At 40.8% G+C, this 20,223-nt stretch overlaps 1 pseudogene; it reads right to left on the bottom strand.

The window, feature by feature from the left end:
- Positions 1-19,101: 19,101 nt before the first annotated feature.
- Positions 19,102-20,223, bottom strand: part of LOC123926550 — a 49,011-nt pseudogene continuing 47,889 nt past the window's right edge.

The raw sequence follows: 20,223 nt of genomic DNA, 5'->3' as shown, positions 1-20,223 counted from the left end.
TTTGAAAAATACCGATGGAATTATGATTGGAATGGCGTTAAAAGTATAGATTGCTCTAGGCAGTATAGACATTTTAACAATGTTTATTATTCCGATCCAAGACCATGGCATGGTCTTCCGTCTTTTTGTGTCCTCTTCAATTTCTTTCATGGGTGTTCTGTAGTTCCTCGAGTATAGATCCTTTACCTCTTTGGTTAGGTTTATTCCCAGGTATCTTATGGCTCTTGGTGCTATAGTAAATGGAATCGATTCTCTATTTTCCCTTTCTGTATTTTCATTGTTAGTGTATGAGAAAGCCACTGATTTCTTACATTGACTTTGTATCCTGCCATGTTACTGAAATGCTGTATGAGTTCTAGTAGTTTGGGGGTGGAGTCTTTGGGGTTTTCCATATAAAGAATCATGTCATCTGCGAAGAGAGAGACTTTGACTTCTTCCTTGCCAATTGGATACCTTTTATATCTCTTTGTTGTCTGACTGCTGTTGCTAGGACTTCTAATACTGTGTTGAACAAGAGTGGTGAGAGTGGGAATCCTTGTCGTGTTCCTGATCTCAATGGGAAGGCTGTGAGCTTTTTCCCATTGAGGATGATATTTGCTGTGGGTCTTTCATAGATGGATTTTTTTATGAAGTTCAGGAATGTTCCCTCTATCCCTTTACTTTGAAGCGTTTTAATCAAGAACGGATGCTGGATTTTGTCAAATGCTTTTTCTGCATCAATTGAGAGGACCATGTGGTTCTTCTCTCTTCCCTTATTGATTTGTTCTGTTACATTGATTGATTTGCAATTGTTGAACCATCCTTGTAACCCAGGGATGAATCCCACCTGGTCATGGTGGATAATCTTTTTAATGTGCTGCTGGATCCTGTTTACTAGGGTCTTGTTGAGAATCTTAGCATCCATATTCATCAGTGATATTGGTCTGAAATTCTCCTTTTTGGTAGGGTCTTTGCCTGGTTTGGGGATCAGGGTAATGCTGGCTTCATATAAAGAGTCTGGAAGTTTTCCTTCTGCTTCAATTTTTTGAAACAGCTGCAGGAGAGTTGGTGTGATTTCTTCTTTGAAAGTTTGGTAGAATTTCCCAGGGAATCCGTCAGGTCCTGGGCTCTTGTTTTTTTGGGAGGTTTTTGATTGCTGCTTCAATCTCGTTACTAGATATCGGTCTATTCAGGTTGTCAGTTTCTTCCTGGTTCAATTTTGGGAGTTTATAGTTTTCCAGGAATGCATCCAGTTCATCTAGGTTGCTTAGCTTATTGGCACATAACTGTTGGTAATTTCTGATGATTATTTCTATTTCCTTGGTGTTAGTTGTGACCTCTCCCTTTTCATTCATAACTTTATTAATTTGGGCTTTCTCTCTTTTCTTTTGGATTAGTGTGACCAATGGTTCATCGATCTTATTGATTCTTTCAAAAAACCAGCTTCTAGTTTCATTGATACATTCTACTGTATCTCTGGCTTCTACCTCATTGATCTCTGCTCTAATCTTGATTGTTTCCCTTCTTGTGGGTGGAGTTGGTTTGATTTGTTGTTGATTCTCCAGTTCTTTATGGTGTAGAGACAGCTGCTGTATCTGGATTTTTCCGTTTTTTTGAGGGAGGCTTGGATGGCTATGTATTTCCCCCTTAGAACCGCCTTTGCTGTATCCCATAGGTTTTGGACCGAGTGTCTTCATTCTCATTGGTTTCCACGAGTTGCTTAAGTTCTTCTTTGATCTCCTGGTTGATCCAAGCATTCTTAAGCAAGGTGGTCTTTAGCTTCCAGGTGTTTGAGTTCCTTCCAAACTTTTCCTTGTGATTGAGCTCCAGTTTCAAAGCATTGTGATCTGAGAATATGCAGGGAATAATCTCAGTGTTTTGGTGTCAGTTGAGTCTTGCTTTGTGGCTGATTATGTGGTCTATTCTGGAGAAGGTTCCATGTGCACTAGAGAAGAATGAGTATTCGGTTGTTTTAGGGTAGAATATTCTGTATATAGCTATGAAGTCCATCTGGTCCAATGTTTCATTCAATGCTCTTTATTAATTTTCTGCTTCGATGATCTGTCTATTACTGAGAGAGGCATGTTAAGAACTCCTACTATTAATGTATTCATATCAATATGACTCTTTATCTTGATTAATAGTTTTCTTATGTAATTGGCTGCTCCCATATTGGGGGCGTAGATATTTACAATTGTTAGATCATCTTGGTGGATAGTCCCTTTAAGAATTATGTAGTGTCCTTCTGTACCTCTGACTACAGTCTTTACTTTAAAATCTAATTTATCTGATATGAGAGTGGCTACCCAGGCCTTCTTTTGAGGCCCATTGGCATGAAAGATGCTTCTCCATCCCTTCACTTTCAGTCTGGGTGTATCTTTAGGTTCAAAATGAGTCTCCGGCAGACAACATATGGATGGGTCCTGTCGTTTTATCCAATCTGCAACCCTGTGTTGTTTTATGGGCGCATTTAGGCCGTTCGCATTGAGAGTGATTATTGTCAGATACGTTTTTATTGATATCGTGTTACCTTTGAAGTCTTTCTGTCTGTAGATTGTCTCTATATTCCTGCTCAATGATGTTCTTAGGATTTTTTTCTCTTTTATAGAATGCCCCTTAATATTCCCTGCAGTGTCGGCTTGGTGGTTGCATAGTCTTTCAGGCCTTGCCGGTCTTGGAAATTCTTTATCTCTCCATCCATTTTGAATGTCAGTCTTGCTGGATAAAGTATTCTTGGCTGCATGTTCTTCTCATTTAGTGCCCTGATATATTTTGCCAGCCCTTCCTGGCTTGCCAGGTCTCTGTGGACAGGTCTGACGTTATTCTAATGGGCTTTCCTCTGTATGTAAGGAGCCTCTTTGTCCTAGCTGCTTTCAAGAGGGTCTGCCTACAATTATAGTTCTTCATTCTAACTATCAGGTGTCGCGAGGACTTTCGAGAATCTATCATTTTAGGGGGAAAACGTTCTGCCTCTAGTACATGAACACTCTTTCCATTCGTGAGATTGGGAAAATTTTCATAGACAACTTGTTCCACTACATCTTCTAGACTTCTTTCTTTCTCCTCCCCTTCAGGGTTTCCAATAATTCTGATGTTGGAACGTTTTATGGCATCATTTATTTCCCTGATTCTGTTTTCGTGGCTTCTGAGCTGTTTGTTCCAGGCTTCCTCCTGATCCTTTCTCTCTATCTGTTTGTCCTCCAGATCACTAATTCTATCTTCTGTCTCAGTTACCCTAGCTTTTATAGAATTTAGATTAAATTGGAATTCATTGAGAGCATTTTGAACATCATCCCTGGTGGCTTTGAGTTCTGCCCTAACATTGTGAACATCATCCCTGGTGGCTTTCAGTTCTGCCCTAATCAATTCCATTTGGTCATCCATGGCTTTCTCCAACCTAGCTATTGCCTGGAAAATTGTTAGCCTGAATTCCTTTTGCAACATACTGTCTATGTCGATAGCCATTAGCTCTGTTGCAGAAGGTCCATCCTCTGTATTTTTCTTCTGATGGGCATTCCTTCTCCTAGTCATTTTGCTGAGAGCTGACTGAACAGATGCAGCTGGATGTGTCGACTGTGATGCAGTCAAGGTGCACCCTCGAACGCTTCTGTGCAATCAATTTTCCCCACCAAAACAAGAGAAAAAAGAAAACAAAAAGAAAAAGAAAAAGAGAGAGAGAGGGAGGGAAAAAAAGGGAAGATAAAAGAGAAGGCTCAGCCCAAATGGGGCCCAAGGTAAGATTTATGAAGTATACAAACAAAAACAGACAAACAAAAAGACTGATAAAATTATATGAGAGGGAAATATATATATATATATATATATCAGCAAAAAAAAGGAAGAACCCCGTCAAAAAGAACCCCAAGTATAAGATTTGTATATTATCAGGACAAACACAAATACACAGAAACACTGGTGGAAGGAAAAGATGGGGGAGTGGTTATAAAATCTCAGTGTGGGCGAGAAAGGTTATTTTGATTCTTCCTGGATGTATCTTGATGTCTTTGTTAAGGGACTCAACTTTCCTAAGATAAAGGGGGATTAAAAATTGGTTTGCCTATAGGGATAGCATTGATTGGGGAAAGGGGATTGCCTTGAATTTTAACTCTATATGTATATTAGAAAATAAAAATTAAAAAATAATAAACTAGACTAAACTCAATTAAAATTTTTAAAAAATTAAAAAAATAGAAAAGCAAAAGAAAAACACGGGTGTATGTATCAAAAAGTTCAGATTAGAAGGTTATTAAGGAATTTGATGTACTGGACAACTCACTCTGATGGTAAATAGGTTAAAAAATTATCTGTATGTATAAAAAATGAACCAGAATAGTGGTAAAGAGTTTAAAATAAAAGTTGTATTTATGAAGTAGTGGTGGTTGTTCTCTTGTTGTCGTCTTTTTTTTTTTTTTTCTTCCTTCCTGGTTGGTTTTCTGGGGGAGGGGCCTGCCACGTGTGTTTTCAGTCAATGATATTCCCTGAGTTAGGTCCTCCTGCCCTCCTCAAGGGGTGGGCTCTGAGGAAACCGTTTTGTTTTGGGGGGGGGGTCTTTTGTTCTCTGGAAGTTTTTATGTTTGTTCATCTGTTTTCTCTCACCTTGAGAGCTTTTGATGGTTTTTGGAGGTTTAGAGGAGAGCAGACTGCACCCCGACCTCCCTCTCAGAGAGAAGCCTCAGAATGCTCTGCAGAGCTGCTGGCAGAGTAGGTTCCAAGTGATGGTCCCTGGGGATGCAGGATCTCATCTTTGTACCCAAAACCATGGCAGCGGCATCTGTCTGGGCAGCTCCAGACCGCCAGAGAGGTTCCAAGCAGCGATCGCACACTGAGATTTTTCCCACTGGCCTGGGCTGGGAGTGCCTGGTTTTTCCCAGTCCGAGACCTCCAGGCTGGCGCCTGTGAGCACCTCTCCCAGGGGAGGGTGTGGGCGCTCGCCTCTCAGGCTCTGATCCCTTGGCCCGGGTCTAAGAGCAACAGGCTAATGCCTGCATGCACCTCTCTCAGGGAGGGTGTGGAGCGTGGGCGTCTCAGGAACGCCTTCTGGCGAGGCTCCCAGCCCCTCACAGGAGCTGGACCCCAGGCGTTCTGGGGCACAGTGGAGGCTCAGGCACGCTGGTGGCTCAGGGACCAAGACCTGGTTTCTCCGCCACACTTTCTCTGGCTCAGCACCAGGGGAGGCTGTCCTGGGTCCGGGGACTTAAGCCCCTGTCCCTAACCCCCCCGATTCCCATAGTTTTCCCCCGTGATCCTTTGCTCTTTGTTGAGGGCTTTCAACCAGACTCCAAGTTAATGCTGGTCCCCAGACACAGGGCACTCTCGCATTGGGGTATTACTTTCCAATCGGTCACTTCTGGTGGCTCCCTCCCCCTTTTGTTTATCTTCTGATATCAGTCCGACGTTTCCACTCTGCTTTACCTGCCCACTGGTGTCTTCTGCTCCTGTAGAGATCCAGACGTGTATAATTCTGATCTCAGGCTGATTTCATGGGTGATTGGAGTTCTTTGGTAGGTAATCAGCTCACTTTAGGGTCCAGGTTGAAATGGCGCCTCCTCCTACTTCCCCACCATCTTGACTCCACAAAGAATACATTTTTTAAAAAAGATTTTATTTATTTTTTTGACAGAGATCACAAGTAGGCAGAAAGGCAGAGAAAGAGGAAGGGCAGCAGGCTCCCCAGTGAGCAGGGAGCCCAATATGGGGCTCGATCCCAGGACCCTGAGATCATGACCTGAGCTGGAGGCAGAGGCTTAACCCACTGAGCCACCCAGATACCCCCAAGGAATACATCTTTAAACACATATAGAAAAAAGTGGGGTGCCTGGGTGGCTCAGTTGCTTAAGCGTCTGCCTTGGCTCAGGTCACCATCCTGGGGTCCTGGGATTAAGCCCCGTGTCTGGCTCTCTGCTCAGTGGCAAGTCTGCTTCCCCCTCTCCCTTTGCTCCTCCCCCTCTCTCCTCTCTCCTCTCTCTCTCACTCTCTCTCAAATAAATAAATAAAATCCTTTTAAAAAAGTGTTTGTCAAATTGTACATACGTGTTCTAAGAACCAAAACTATACCTCCACCCCTAACCTTAGAACTCCAGGCTGGCATATGCTAGTAACCTGCCACGTGAGGTGTGCTCAGCCTATCAAGTATCATTCTTTATAATCTTTATAGTGACTGCAAAGTCTTTCATAATATGGACATATCATGTGTTATTTAACCACTTGCTTGATGATGGGCTGAGAATTTTACTTTGGCTGCCCCAGTGGATTGAAAATTCTGTAAGGTGACATACCATAATTGTGTTTTTCAAAAACAGTGCCTGCTATTCAATAGTTAGTTAATTGAATTGATCTTCCAAATTAACATTCCTACTGTAGGGGCTTGATTAGCCAGAGGAACTGTAAACCCCAGATATAGGGGCGGGCCAGGCCAGAAAGCCGTATCCAATTAGTGGGGTGTGCCTATATTAACTGTGGTGAGTTGAAATCTCATTGGCCACCTGTGTGTGGGCCGGGCTCAACCACCTCTATAAAGGTTAGTCTGTGAGGCTGGGTGGGGTAGGAGGAGTTCATATAGCCGTTGGAGAAGTAGGAGGAGTTAGAATGGCAGTTAGAATAGCAGTTAGAATAGCCGTTAGGGTAGCCTTTGGGAGCCATTAGGGTAGTCATAGGAGTGATAGCGTCCAGGTCATCGGGAGCAGCGCTGCCCCAAGCCACGGCCCCGCCGCCAGTGGCCTCGCCGCCCCCAGCTGCAGCCCCATGGCGACCAGCCTCGCTGCCTCCAGCAGCTTCGCCGCCCCCAGCTGCGGCCCCGCTGCCAGCGGCCTTGCCGCTCCGAGCCACGACCAGGGCTGGAGTGGACTGGTCCAGAGCGGCCTTGCCAGAGCGGCGTCATTCCAGGGAGCGGCCTCGTCCAGAGCGGCCTCTTCATCGTCGGAAGAGGCATCGTCCGGTGTGTGGCCTCGTCCAGGGAGTGGGCCTTGTTGGAATGGCATCATGGGGAGCAGAGTCTGTGTCATCGGGGTTGTCGTCCTTGTCATCCTCGCCCAGAGCAGCAGTGGCAGCGGCACCACCTCAAGCGGCACCGCCCCGTCGTCCACCGCCCAGAGTGGGTCTGTGGTATGGTGAGGGTGAGGCAGGGAGCCTCCAGGAGGGACCCCAGCGACTGGGAGGCGGTGGTCCCCAGCAAGACTCGGGCACCTACCGGTCAGTTTGGTTTCTAATGCAGGTTGGTTTCTAATGCAGGTTGGTTTCTAATGCAGGTTGGTTTCTAATGCAGTTTGGTTCCTGATGCATGACGTGAAATAAAACTTTGCTTGATTTTCGCTTTGTGTCAGTCTCGTTCCTTTGATCACGGACCCTAACACTATAAGAAAAAAAAATACTCTGGCCAGTTTTATTCATCTTTAGTATAGCATAAGTTGATTCTTTATAAAATTTGTTTACAGTGAATTAACCATAGAGAATCCAGTTAACTCTGGGTGTAATGACATAATAAATCTTCTAGAAAATGAGACTATGGATTTTGGAGTTGAGTGATCCTCTAAGATCATTTAATTTCCCCGAGTGACTTCTCTGTTTCAATGTTATAGCAACTAAGAAATGTGTCAAACTTTGGAATTAGGAAACCATATATAATCACATTTCCTGAGAGTATCTGTACTTAGGATAGCCTAGCTTTCCTAAATGTACTTGTCTCAGTATTCTAATTTGTGATTGGGAACTTATGACAGCATGCCTGGACCTCTAGGGAGTGACTGGTTCCAGAGAAGATGCTTGTAGGACAAGACAAGCCCTTTGGAGGGGCTGCTCCTTTGAAATCTTGCCTCCATACTCTCTATGCCAACTTGTCCAACCCAATCCGTGTAGGATGGTAAAGGAGGTCTTCCCGAGCGTTGGCTGTGAAGGCAGAGCCCATGGGCAGCCTCAGGAAGGGGCCTCTGATGGACACATCTCAGAGAAGAGACCCAAGCCGCTCGCACATTGGCTGGGCCCTGTCAGGTTTACCTTGCAATGACCATTGTGATGTCATATGGAGTCACAACCTTGAGGGGTAATATTGTTTGGCTGAGAGGGGCATGAGGCTGAGAAATGGCACCGATATGGGGGCTGGCCATGCCGCCTCCATCATATGTCAGCCTTTTACTACTATTTGGTTTCCTCGTTTGGGGGCTTTGGCTGCTCTTCTCTGGGAGACAGAGCAGGGAGCAGGTGGCAGCCAAGAGAGCCTCAGAGGTATGTGATGCAACCTTCCCTGGAAATCCACCGCTCCCCGTCCCTGCCTCTGAAGCCTTGGAAAGTCCTACATCTTGGTCCAGGGGAGAAACTGGGTGGGGGAAGAGGGGAGTTGAGAGAGTGCCTATGGATGTCTTCCTATAAGTGTAAATCATGCTCAATCCTGTTCCTTTCAGTTTATTTCAACAAACCTTGAGCTCCTATTCTATATGGTGGCGTACTAGACATTGAGGAAAAATAAAACCCCAACCCCACCCTCTAGGAGCTCTAGGCAAACCTGGGGAGACAGATGGATATATACATAATGAAAGAGAAAATGATAAGGGTTAATAGAAGTATAAATACTGCTGAAGAGGTTGGAGGCAGTCTTTTGAAGCAGGGGGATCTATAAAATGCCTCTGGGGGACCTCAGGTTTGAACTGTGCTTCAGAAGAAGGGAAGGGCTTTGAAGATGGATAGGGTGGATGGAAGAAAGTAGGGAAGACTTTCCAGATGGAAGGAATGGATTGGGGAAAAGCAGGGGAAACTGAAGAGTGTTGGATATGTTTGAAGAGAGGACACCTATGTAGTTGGAATGTAGAAGTAAAGGGAGGTCACTGTGAGAAAAATCTGGAAAATTGACAGAGGTGACATTGTAGAGGGCTTTCCATGCCAGGCTGAAGAGTTCGTATATATACATATTCATTCTATATGCAATTGAAAGATGTCAAGGGGTGTCTGGGTGGCTCAGTTGGTCTGTGACTCTTGATTTAGGCTCAGGTCATGATCTCAGGATTGTGAGATCAAGCCCTGCATCATGCCTTGTGCTCAGCAGGGAGTCTGGCTCTCTCCCTTCCTCCTTTCTCCCTCCCCTCCCCCTGCTCCACGCCCTTTCTCTCTCTCAAATAAATAAGTAAATCTTTTTAAAAAATGTCAAAGGTCTTTTTTTTTTAGATTTTATTTATTTATTTGACAGACAGAGATCACAAGCAGGCAAAGAGGCAGGCAGAGAGAGAGGGGGAAGGAGGTTCCCTGCTGAGCAGAGTCCGATGTGGGGCTCCACCCCAGGACCCTGGGATGATGACCTGAGCCGAAGGCAGGGACTTTAACCCACTGAGCCACCCAGGTGCCCCGTCACATTTTTTTTTAAGAAAGCACATTTTTATATTATTTATTGTTTTAAAATTTTAATTGCAGTATAGTTAACATACAGTGTTATATTAGTTTCAGGTGTACAATATAGTAATTCAACAATTCTACATCACTCAGTGCTTATCAAGATAAGTGTACTCTTAATCCCTTTCACCCATCCCCCGCCACCCACCTCTGGTAACCATGTTTGTTCTCTGTAGTTAAGAGTCTGTCTTTTGGTTTCTCTCTTTACTTTTCCTTTGTTCCTTTGTTTTGTTTCTTAAATTCCACATGTGAGTGAAATTACATGGAATTTGTCTTTCTCTGACTAGCTTATTTCACCTAGCATTATACTCTCTAGATCCACCCATGTTGTTGCAAATGACAATGTTTCATTCATTTTTGTGACAGAATAATATTCCATTGTGTGTGTGTATACATGTATATATGCATATGTATACATATACCACATATTCTTTATTTATTCATCTATCAATGGACACTTGGAGTACTTCCATAATTTGGCTATTGTAAATAATGGTACTCCAGGGAGAGCTGGGTGGCTTAGTTGGTTAAGTGTCTGCCTTTGGCTCAGGTTATGATTCCAGGGTCCTGGATCAAGCCCCATGTCAGGCTCCCTGTTCAGGGGGAGCCTGCTTTTCTCTCTCCCTCTGTACCTCCCCCTCACACATGCATGCTCTCTCTCTCAAATTAATAAATAAAATCTTTAAAAAAAATAATGCTGCTATATACATAGTGGTACATATATCCTTTTAAATTAGTGTTTTCAAAGTTTCTGGGTAAATACCCAATAATGCAATTACTGGGTAATATAATTCTATTTTAAAATTTTAAAAAGATTTTACTTATTTATTTTAGAGAGAGAGAGAGAACATGAGTGTGGGGGAGGGGCAGAAGGAGAGGGAGAGAATCTCAAGCAGACTCAGCTCTGAGTGTGGAGCCCAACGTGGGGTTTGATCTCATGACTCTGAGATCATGACCTGAGCTGAAATAAAGAGTTGGACACTTAGCTGACTGAGCCACAAAGGCAACTCTCTTCTGCCCATTTTTAACTGGGTTATTTGGTTGTGGGGGTGTTGAATTGTGTAATTTCTCTCTGTATTTTGGATACTAACCCTTTATCGGTTATGTCATTTGCAAATATCTTCTCCCATTCAGTAAGTTGTTGTTTAGTTTTGTTGATTGCTTCCTGTGCTGTGCAGAAGTTTTTTGTTTTGGTGTAGTCCTAATAGTTTATTTCTGCTTTTCTTTCCCTTGCCTCAGGAGACATATCTAGAAAAATGTTGCTGCGGCCAATGTCAGAGATCTTATGCCCTGTGCTCTCTTTCAGGAATTTTATGTTTTCATGTCTCACATACAGGTCCTTTACCCGTTTTGAGTTTATTTTTGTGTATGTTGTAAGAAAATGGTCCAATCTCATTCTTTGCATGTAGCTACTCAGTTTTCTCAACACCATTTGTTGAAGAGACTTTTTCCCATCACATATTCTTTCCTCCTTTGTCAAAGATTAATTGACCATATAATCATGGGTCTATTTCTGAACTTTCTATTCTGTTCCATTGATCTGTGTGTCTGTTTTTGTGCCAGTACCACACTATTTTGATCGTGATAGCTTTGTAGTAGTTCACCTTGAAATCTGGAATTGTGACACCTCCAGATGTGTTTGCCACCTCCCCCAAGATTGTTTTGGCAGTTTGGGATCTTTTGTGGTTCTGTACAAATTTTATGAATGTTCTAGTTCTGTGAAAAATGCTGATGATTTTTTTTAAAGGGATCACATTAAATCTGTAGATTGCTTTGGGTAGCATGGGTATTTTAATAATATTTGTTGTTCCAAGCCAGGAGCATGGATTATCTTTCCACTTGTGCCATCTCCGGTTTTTTTCAATCAATCTTTTCTAGTTTTCTGAGTACAGGTCTTCTACCTCCTTGTTTACTTCTAGGTTAAGTTTATTTCTAGATCTTTTATTATTTTTGATGAAGTTGTAAATGGAATCGTTTTCTTGATTTCTCTTTCTATGGCTTCGTTATAAGTAAATAGAAATGCAATGAATTTCTATATATTGATTTTATATACTGTTACCTTACTGACCCAGGACCACACTTTGAAAGTGAAGGTTTAAAATATCTCCAGTAAGTGTCTATGGCAGTTGTCTGGGTAGCTAAACCAGTTGGAGACTGTGAACGAGGTGTAGTGGGAAGGAGGGAAAGGGAATTAAAGCAGGATGGTAGGAGAGGCATGGATTCATTCCTCAAATGTTGACCAGCCACCACCACCACCCTGTACAAGGCACTCCTTTAGGCTCTATGGATACAGCGGTAAATGGAAGGGACAAAAATCTTTGCCCTCGGGGGGCTATTGTGACAAAAGTTTGGATGTGAAAAGTAAAGCAGAAAGAGAAGGGACTGAGTCTGGTTTTTTCCCTGATCAGACCTCAAATACAAGAGTTAATTATAAATATTATCACTGTTTTCCTACAAGGACTATATTCATCTTTGTATTCCCTATGCCTAGGATCCTGCCTGGCATTTAGTAAGCGCTCCCTGGATGTTTGTGAAATGAATAAATGACTTTGGAATTTTAACCCTGGATGACTGACAAGACGATGGCATTTTGAACAACATAGGAAACATTAGACAGAAGTTGTGTGGTAGGAGGCTGAAAATTAACTATGACATTTGAAGTGCTTGTAAAATTTATGTGGAGATATTCACCTTGCTGCTCAAATTGTCTAGACCTGTGCTATCCAGTCTGGTATCCACTGGCCACGTGGGGCCATTCAAATTTAAATTACTCAAAATTACATAAAATTTAAAATTCAATTCCTTAATCGCATTGTGGACTTTTCAAGTATCACATGTGGCTAGAGGCGATCACGTTGGGCAGAGCAGATCTTGGATAATTCCATCATCATAGAAAATTCTATTGGACAGCATTAGCTTATACTCTAGATCTTGGAGGTAGATCTAGTTATCAATATATTTGGCCACAAAGTTCCTTTCAATTATTTTTTTCTCAGAAACATCTCTCAAACACAGCAATCCCACTTGGGTATTACTGTCTTAACTAGGACTTCACTTATTTATGCTATGCTAGCTGGACTCCTACAAACTTTTTCAAGCCTAGAGCATAGAACGTAGCCCTGGCTTTATGGAAGAGAAACCACATACACAGAGCTTCCCATGGCTGACTGTATCACTCTGCCAAAATTGGCTGAAAAAACAAACAAAATCTCTCAGCATCCCACCACCTGTAGTGGCCTTTCCCAGCCTGTTTTTGACCCTCAAAACTTTCATTGTCAAAATTTGTCAACCCCTTGGGAATTTATACATCACTTTATCTCTTTTTCATAATACATGATAAGTGACATTAGGTATATAATCATTTCATTTTAAAGCAGCATGTTTTTTAAAGTTGCAAAGTTCATTTTAACATCTTGAAGAGGAAGAGAAAAGACAAATGCCCACTTTTCCCCATGTAACAGGTGAGGCATGAAAGTTAATGGACTTTAACAGGAGTGAATTGTTCCAGAACACTTAGGTATAAGAAAGGGCAAATAAAGTTCCTTGTCTACATCGGGTATAATCTGCTTTAAGCCTCCTATCACCTAGGTTGGCTAAAAAGCCCAGGGTCAGTTTTTCCTCCCCCAACGTTTGTATTGTATGGGAATTCTGGAGCTTTTGCAGTTTATCCCAAACGGCAGAAGATCAGGTACTTTTTTTAAAAACGAAGATTTTATTTTTATTTATTTAGAGAGAGTGTGTGCGCAAGCAGGGGGGAGGGGCAGTGATGGGGGGAGAGAGAGAGAAACCTCAAGTCGGTTTCCCACTGAGCATGGAGCCCAATGTGGGGCTTGATCAGGACATGAGCCCAAATCAAGAGACACTCAACCAACTGACCCACCCAGGTGCCCAGAGGGTTAGGTCCTCAAACCATGGGAGTAACTGTTGCTTTTCATCTTTGCCATCTGAAGGCAAAATCTGTGGCTCAGTTCCAGTGTGCCAAGCTTGGTCACAGAAACCTTTGTCAAGACTCCCAGTCTACTATCTCTGAGATCCTAGGACCAGGAGGACCTGAATCCCACCAGGCTCAGGGCCTCATTATTTCAGTGTAATTGCAGCTTCAGCATTGTCTCCATATCAGGAAGCCAGCTTCCTGTTCTTCTCAACCCTGGAAACACCAAATACTAAGCCTCCGGCACAATTCAGCTTAAAATACTCCACAGGTCTAGTCTTATATGAGGGGTGTCTTTAAGGTTCTTGGCAATTTTTTCAGCAGGAGGAACTTAACTCTTTGCCATGGATTAGGAAAACTAAGTCCTTAAGAACAAAGGCCTGGCTACCCTCTTTGGGGAGGGCAAACATTCGTTCCTTTCTCAGAAGGATGTATAGTGTAAATTCCTCAATGTCACCTTGCTACATAATTAATAAAATTTCCTAGTACATATATATGTAAAAAAAGGCTTTTTTGTCAAATACACTTTTCATTCAGGCATAATTATAAACAGCAAAATGCATAGATCTTAAGTGTACAGTTTGATGAGTTTTGATAAATTTATACACCTATTAACTAGCACCCCCAATCAAGCTTATAATACTGCCATAATCCTAGAGAGTTCCTTCATGGTCCTCGCCAGTCTGTTCTCCTCCCACCCAGAGGCAATCTCTATTGTGATGTCTAGAGTCATGGATTATTTTTGCCTCATTTGAACCTTATAAAAATAGGATTATACATCCATTGGGAGATGATTGGAAAAAGACGATGTGATATACATATACAATGGAATTTTATTCGGTCATAAAAAAGATTGAAAACTTGCCATTTGCAACAGCGCAGGTGGATCAGGAGAGTATAATGCTAAGCAAAATAAGCCAGTCAGAGAAAGACAAATTCCATATGATTTCACTCATATGCGCCATTTAAGAAACAAAACAAATGAACAAAAGAGAAAAATGAGAAAGACAAACCAAAATACGGACTCTTAGCTATAGAAAACAAACAGATGGTTACCAGCGGGAAGGTGGGTGGGAGGATGAATGAAATAGGTGAAGGAGATTAAGAGTATACTATCTTTATTCTTTTTAAGATTTTTTTAAAGTAATCCTTATACCCAACAGGGGGGGGTCAAACCTACAATCCCAAGATCAAGAGTGGCACACACTACCAACTGAGCCAGCCAGGCACCATAAGAGTATCTTGATGAGCTCCAAGTAGTATATAGAACTGTTGAGTCACTGTATTATATACCTGAAACTGAACATAACACTGTATGTTAACTATGCAGGAGTTAAAATTTAAAAAGTAAAAAAAAATAATTTCCTTCTTGCATATTGCATTTCAAAAAGTCAGTTATTTTTTATAGTTAAAATGTATATAAAGTGTCTATATAAAATGTAAGATAAAGTTTCAAGATGTTAATTGTAAATGATACATTGTTGATGTGGAACCCTATTTCCATTGGAAATATGCCTGGCCATGTGCTATGTATGTTTAATTTTAGTAGATGATAACAAACAGTTCTCTAAAGTAATTATACCAATTTATACTTCCATTAGTAGAGTATGAGAGTTCTAGTTTCTCCACATTCTTGTGAACACTTGACATTGACCATCTTTTAATTTTAGCCACTCTAGGTAGTGTGTTTGGCATTGCGTTGTGGTTTATAATGTGCATTTCCATGTTTACTAATGATACTGAGAAACTTCTTATGTTAATTGGTCATTTGAAAATCCTCTTTTATGACCTTCCTGTTCAATTTTTTTGGCCCATTTTTAACGGTTGGATTGCCAATCTTTTACTTACTAATTTGTAGGAACTCTTTACATATTATAGACATGAATTGTTTGTCAGATGTAGGTATTCAAAATCAATCTTCCCACTGTGGCTTATCTTTTCACTCACAGTGGTGTGCTAATGAACAGAAGTTCTTAATTTTAATGAAATCCAATGTATCAGTTTTTGCTTTTATGCTCAGGGTTTTTTTTTGTCATGTCCAATGTAAGAAATTTTTGCCTGCCCCCAGGCTATGATAATAGTCTTCTATGTTTCTTCTAGAAGCCCCCCCCACCTTTTTTTCATTTACATTAAGGCCTATGATCCATCTCAAATTACTTTTTTGTGTATGGTATAAGGTAGGGATCAAAGTTCTTTTTTCCTCCCATAGAATTATCCAATCCCTCCAGGAAGGCAGGGACTGGGTGAAATGAGAGAGTCATTCACCTTGGGCACAAAATTTAAGGGGCATCAAAAAGCCTAGTAAACAAGGTAATATTTAATACAATATTATTTAAAAATAAAAATTAATGTGGAAAATTTATGATGAACAAAATACCAAAATCTGACACTACCCTTACATGACTACCTCACCATCACACTCTAAACTCCAGTCGTTTCTCCCAGCACCATTTACTGAAAAGACCATCACTTTTTCTCTTTCAATTGCATTGATGACCCTGTCATAAATCATATAAATGTTCACATGTGTGGGTCAATTTCAGGGCTCTTTATTTTGTTACTTTGGTCTGTCTGTCCTTATACTTCACTGTCTTTATTAATAAGACTTTGTAGTAAGTCCTGAAGTTTGGTCGTGTCTTACAACTTTGATCTTCTTCAAAATTGTCTAGTTATTCTAGTTCATTGGCATTTCTTTCATTTTTTTAAAGATTTATTTTATTTATTTTAGAGAGAGAGCAAGTGCCCACGTGTGAGCTGGGGGAGGGGCAGAGGGAGAGGGAGAGAGAGAATCTCAAGCGACTTCCTACTAAGTGCAATGCCCAATGCAGGATCACAACCCAAGCCAAAACCAAGAGTTGCACACTCAACTGACAGCCACCCAGGCATCCCAGGTCATTGGCATTTCTGTATTTTTTAATTATCCTGTTAATTGTCACACAAAAATATGCAGGATTTTTATGGGAATGAAACTGAATTTATAGGTCAGTTTAAGGATAATTAATGTAGTAAAAATAATGAGTGTTCTGATCTTTGAATGTGTTTGTCTTTCCATTTATTTAGGCCTTTTTAATTTCTTTTAATAATATTTAGCTTTCCATAAAGAGGGATTTCTGGAGCTATAGTAAATAATTTTTTTTTGTCATTTTAAGGAAATTTTTAAACAAATCAAAAGCACATAGAAGTGCATAATAAGGGGCACCTGGGTGGCTCAGTGCGTTAAAGCCTCTGCCTTTGCTCAGGTCATGATCCAAGGGGGTCCTGGGATGGAGCAGAGCCCTGAGTTGGGCTCTCTGCTCAGCGGGGAGCCTTCTTCCCTTCCCCCCTCTCTGCCTGCCTCTCTGCCTACTTGTGATCTCTGTCTGTCAAATAAATAAATAAATAAATCTTTTTTTAAAAAGTGCATAATGAATCTTCGTGATTCCATAACCCAGCTTCAACTCTGCATTGTTCTGAAGCAAATGTCGGGTAACATAATTTCATTCATGATTAAATATGTGTGTCTAAAAGGTAAAGACTCTTTTAAGAGAAAATACTTAATCACAGTATCATTACTATGCCTAAAAATTTAACAATAATCTTTGAGTACCATCAAATATCCATCAGTATTCAAATACCAAATGTAGGGGTGGGAGGTTGGGGGAACAGGTGGTGGGTAATAGGGAGGGCACGTTTTGCATGGAGCACTGGGTGTTGTGCAAAAACAATGAATACTGTTACGCTGAAAAAATAAATAAATTAAAAAATAAAAAAAATTATTAAAATTAAAATAAAAATATTTTATAAAGAGTAAAAAAAAAAAAAACCTACCAAAATAGGAAAATAAACACTGAATTTGGTTTGGGCAAATACCAAATGTATCATAAATGATATAAATTATTTTTTACAGTCTGCTTGACTCAAGATCTAAATAAGGTTCACATATTGAGATTGGTTGGTGTGTTTAATTTCCTTATAATTTGTAGATTCCCTACCTCCATATCTTTCTTTTATTCTTTCCATTTATATGTTAAAGAAATGGATCATTTGTCCTCTAGAGTTTTGCAGGCAAGATTCTACTGATTAAATACCCATGTTGTTATTTAATATGTTCCATTTTTCTTCTCTATTTCTTTAAATGGGAAAGTTGGGTCTAAGACTTATCAGAATTACTTCTTTGGAGGGAGGGGAGACAATTTCAAAGGTCATGATGATTATTAGGAGGGACACAATGTCTGGTATTTTATTTTATTTTTATTTTTTAAAAGATTTTATTTATTTATTTGGCAGACAGAGATCACAAGTAGGCAGAGAGGCAGACAGAGAGAGAGGGGCAAGCAGGCTCCCCACTGAGCAGAGAGCCTAATGTGGGGCTGGATCCCAGGACCATGGGATCATGACCTGAGCCAAAGGCAGAGGCTTTAACCCACTGAGCCACCCAGGTGCCCCAACGTCTGGTATTTTAAATGCCATTTTCTAGGGGCACCTGCCTGGCTCAGTCAGTAGAGCATGTGACTCTTGATCTTGGGATAGTAAGTTTGAGGCCCACACTGGGTGTAGAGATTATTTAAAAATAAAATCTTTAAAAAATGCCATTTTCTGAATTATATCAGTACTTCAAAATAGGGTGCCTGGGTGGCTCAATTGGTGAAGCAACTGCCTTTGGCTCAGGTCATGATCCTGGAGTTCTGGGATCAAGTCCTGCATCAGGCTCCCAGCTGCACAGGGAGTCTGCTTCTCCCTCTGATCTTCTCCACTCTCATGCTCTCTCTCATGGTCTCTATCTCAAATAAAAACTGGAAGGGGAGATGAACCATGAGAGACTATGGACTCTGAAAAACAACTAGAGGGTTATGAAGGGGCGGCGGGGGAGTGGGGGGGTTGGGAGGTTGAGGGACCAGGTGGTGGGTAATGAGGAGGGCACGTACTGCATGGAGCACTGGGTGTGATGCCAAAACAATGAACACTGTTATGCTGTAAATAAACAAATAAAAATTAAAAAAAAGAAAAAAGAAAAAAATATATATAAACAAATAAATAAAATAAATCTTTAAAGATTTATTTAATTTTTTTATTTTTTAGAATTTTTTTATTTATTTCTTATTTTTTATAAACATATAATGTATTTTTATCCCCAGGGGTACAGGTCTGTGAATCGCCAGGCTTACACACTTCACAGCACTCATCATAGCACATACCCTTCCCAATGTCCATAACCCCACTCCCCCTCTCCCAACCTCCCCTCCCCCCAGCAGCCCTCAGTTTGTTTTGTGAGATTAAGAGTCACTTATGGTCTGTTTCCCTCCCAATGCCATCTTGTTTCATTTACTCTTCTCCTATCCCCCTAACCCCCCATGTTGCATCTCCACTTCCTCATATCAGGGGATTTATCTAAAATTTTTAAAATTTAAATTTTGTTTTAATTTTAATTTTAAATTTAAAAATAAAATCTATAAAGATTTTTTTTTATTCATTTATTTGACACACAGATCACAAGTAGGCAGAGAGGCAGGCAGAGGGAGAGAAAGAGGAGAAGCAGGCTCCCCACCGAGCAGAGAGCCTGATACCAGCCTCCATCCCAGGATCCTGAGATCATGACCTGAGCTGAAGGCAGAGGCCAGGGTTTCTATTTTCAATCAGTTTTTTTAAAAATTAAATTAAATTATTTATATTTAAAAATATTTTATTTATTTATTTGACACGGAGAGAGATACAGCGAGAGAGGGAACACAAGCAGGGGGAGTGGGAGAGGGAGAAGCAGGCTTCCAGCTGAGCAGGGAGCCAGATGCAGGGCTTGATCCCAGGACTCTGGGAACATGATCTGAGCAGAAGGCAAACTCTTGACAACTGAACCACCTAGGTACCCCTAAGCATCCAAGTCTTGATCTCAGCTTAGGTCTTGATATTGATCTTTATCCTGATCTTAGGGTCATGAGGTCAAGCTCTCCATTGGGCCCAGTATGGAACCAACCTAAAAAAAAAAAAAAAATACAACTGATTTTTGTGTGTTGATACTGCATTCTGTAACTTTGCTAAATTCATTTATTAGTTCTAATGGGTTTTGTGTGTGTGTGTGTATTATTTACGATCTTCTGTAAATAAGATTATGTCATCTATGAATAGAGATAGAGATTGTTTAACTTTTCCTTTCCAAAGGAAAGGAAAGGATGGCTTTTATTTTTCTTACCTAATTGTCGGAGTTTCTAGCACAATGTTAAAGAAAAGTAGTGAAATTGAGCATCCTTGTCTGTTCACTACCTTAAAAGGAAAGCTCTCAGGCTTTCACTATTGAGAATGATATTAGCTATGGGTTTTTCATTAATACCCCTTACTATATTGAGGAAATTCCCTTCTATCCCTAGTTTGTTGAGTGTCTTTATTATTTTTTTTTATTAAATCATGAATAGGTGTTGGATTTTGGCAATCCTTTTTCTCCACCAGTTGAGATAATTGTCCATCTTTTTTCCCCTTTGTGTTATTAATGTGGTGTATCACATTGATTTACTTTCTTATGTTGAACCACCATTCTTGGGAGAATTTTTGCTTTTAACGCTCTTATTCAACACTGTTTAGCTAAAACATTTGGCAATACTATGAATAATATTATGTAGACTCTTATAATACACTCTCTGAGACTGATGACATGATTCAAAAGGGAGAAATAAAAATTGTTTTATTTGAAATGGTAACAAATGTAATTTCTGCCTTTAAAGTGACCTGGAACAAGCTTGCAAAAAACTTAGGAGATTACGTTACTGATTGGGAAATCCTGACCTAAAGGATAAAATAAAAATTCCATCATTTGGCAAAATCTGGCTTCCGCTTATATTTTCAGCTTTTGTCTTAGCCAATGTGCACCTGACACTCATGACTTTATAATCTTCTTGGTGATGGTGCTTTTGACTTGCCTGGCAGGCTCTTTTTTTCACCAAAAACTTTCTGTTGATTCTTCAGACTCCAGTACA

The sequence above is a fragment of the Meles meles genome, chromosome 16, assembly GCF_922984935.1.
Source record: "Meles meles chromosome 16, mMelMel3.1 paternal haplotype, whole genome shotgun sequence".
NCBI classification, from domain to species: Eukaryota; Metazoa; Chordata; class Mammalia; order Carnivora; family Mustelidae; genus Meles; species Meles meles.
This window is presented reverse-complemented; position numbering and strand designations above follow the sequence as displayed.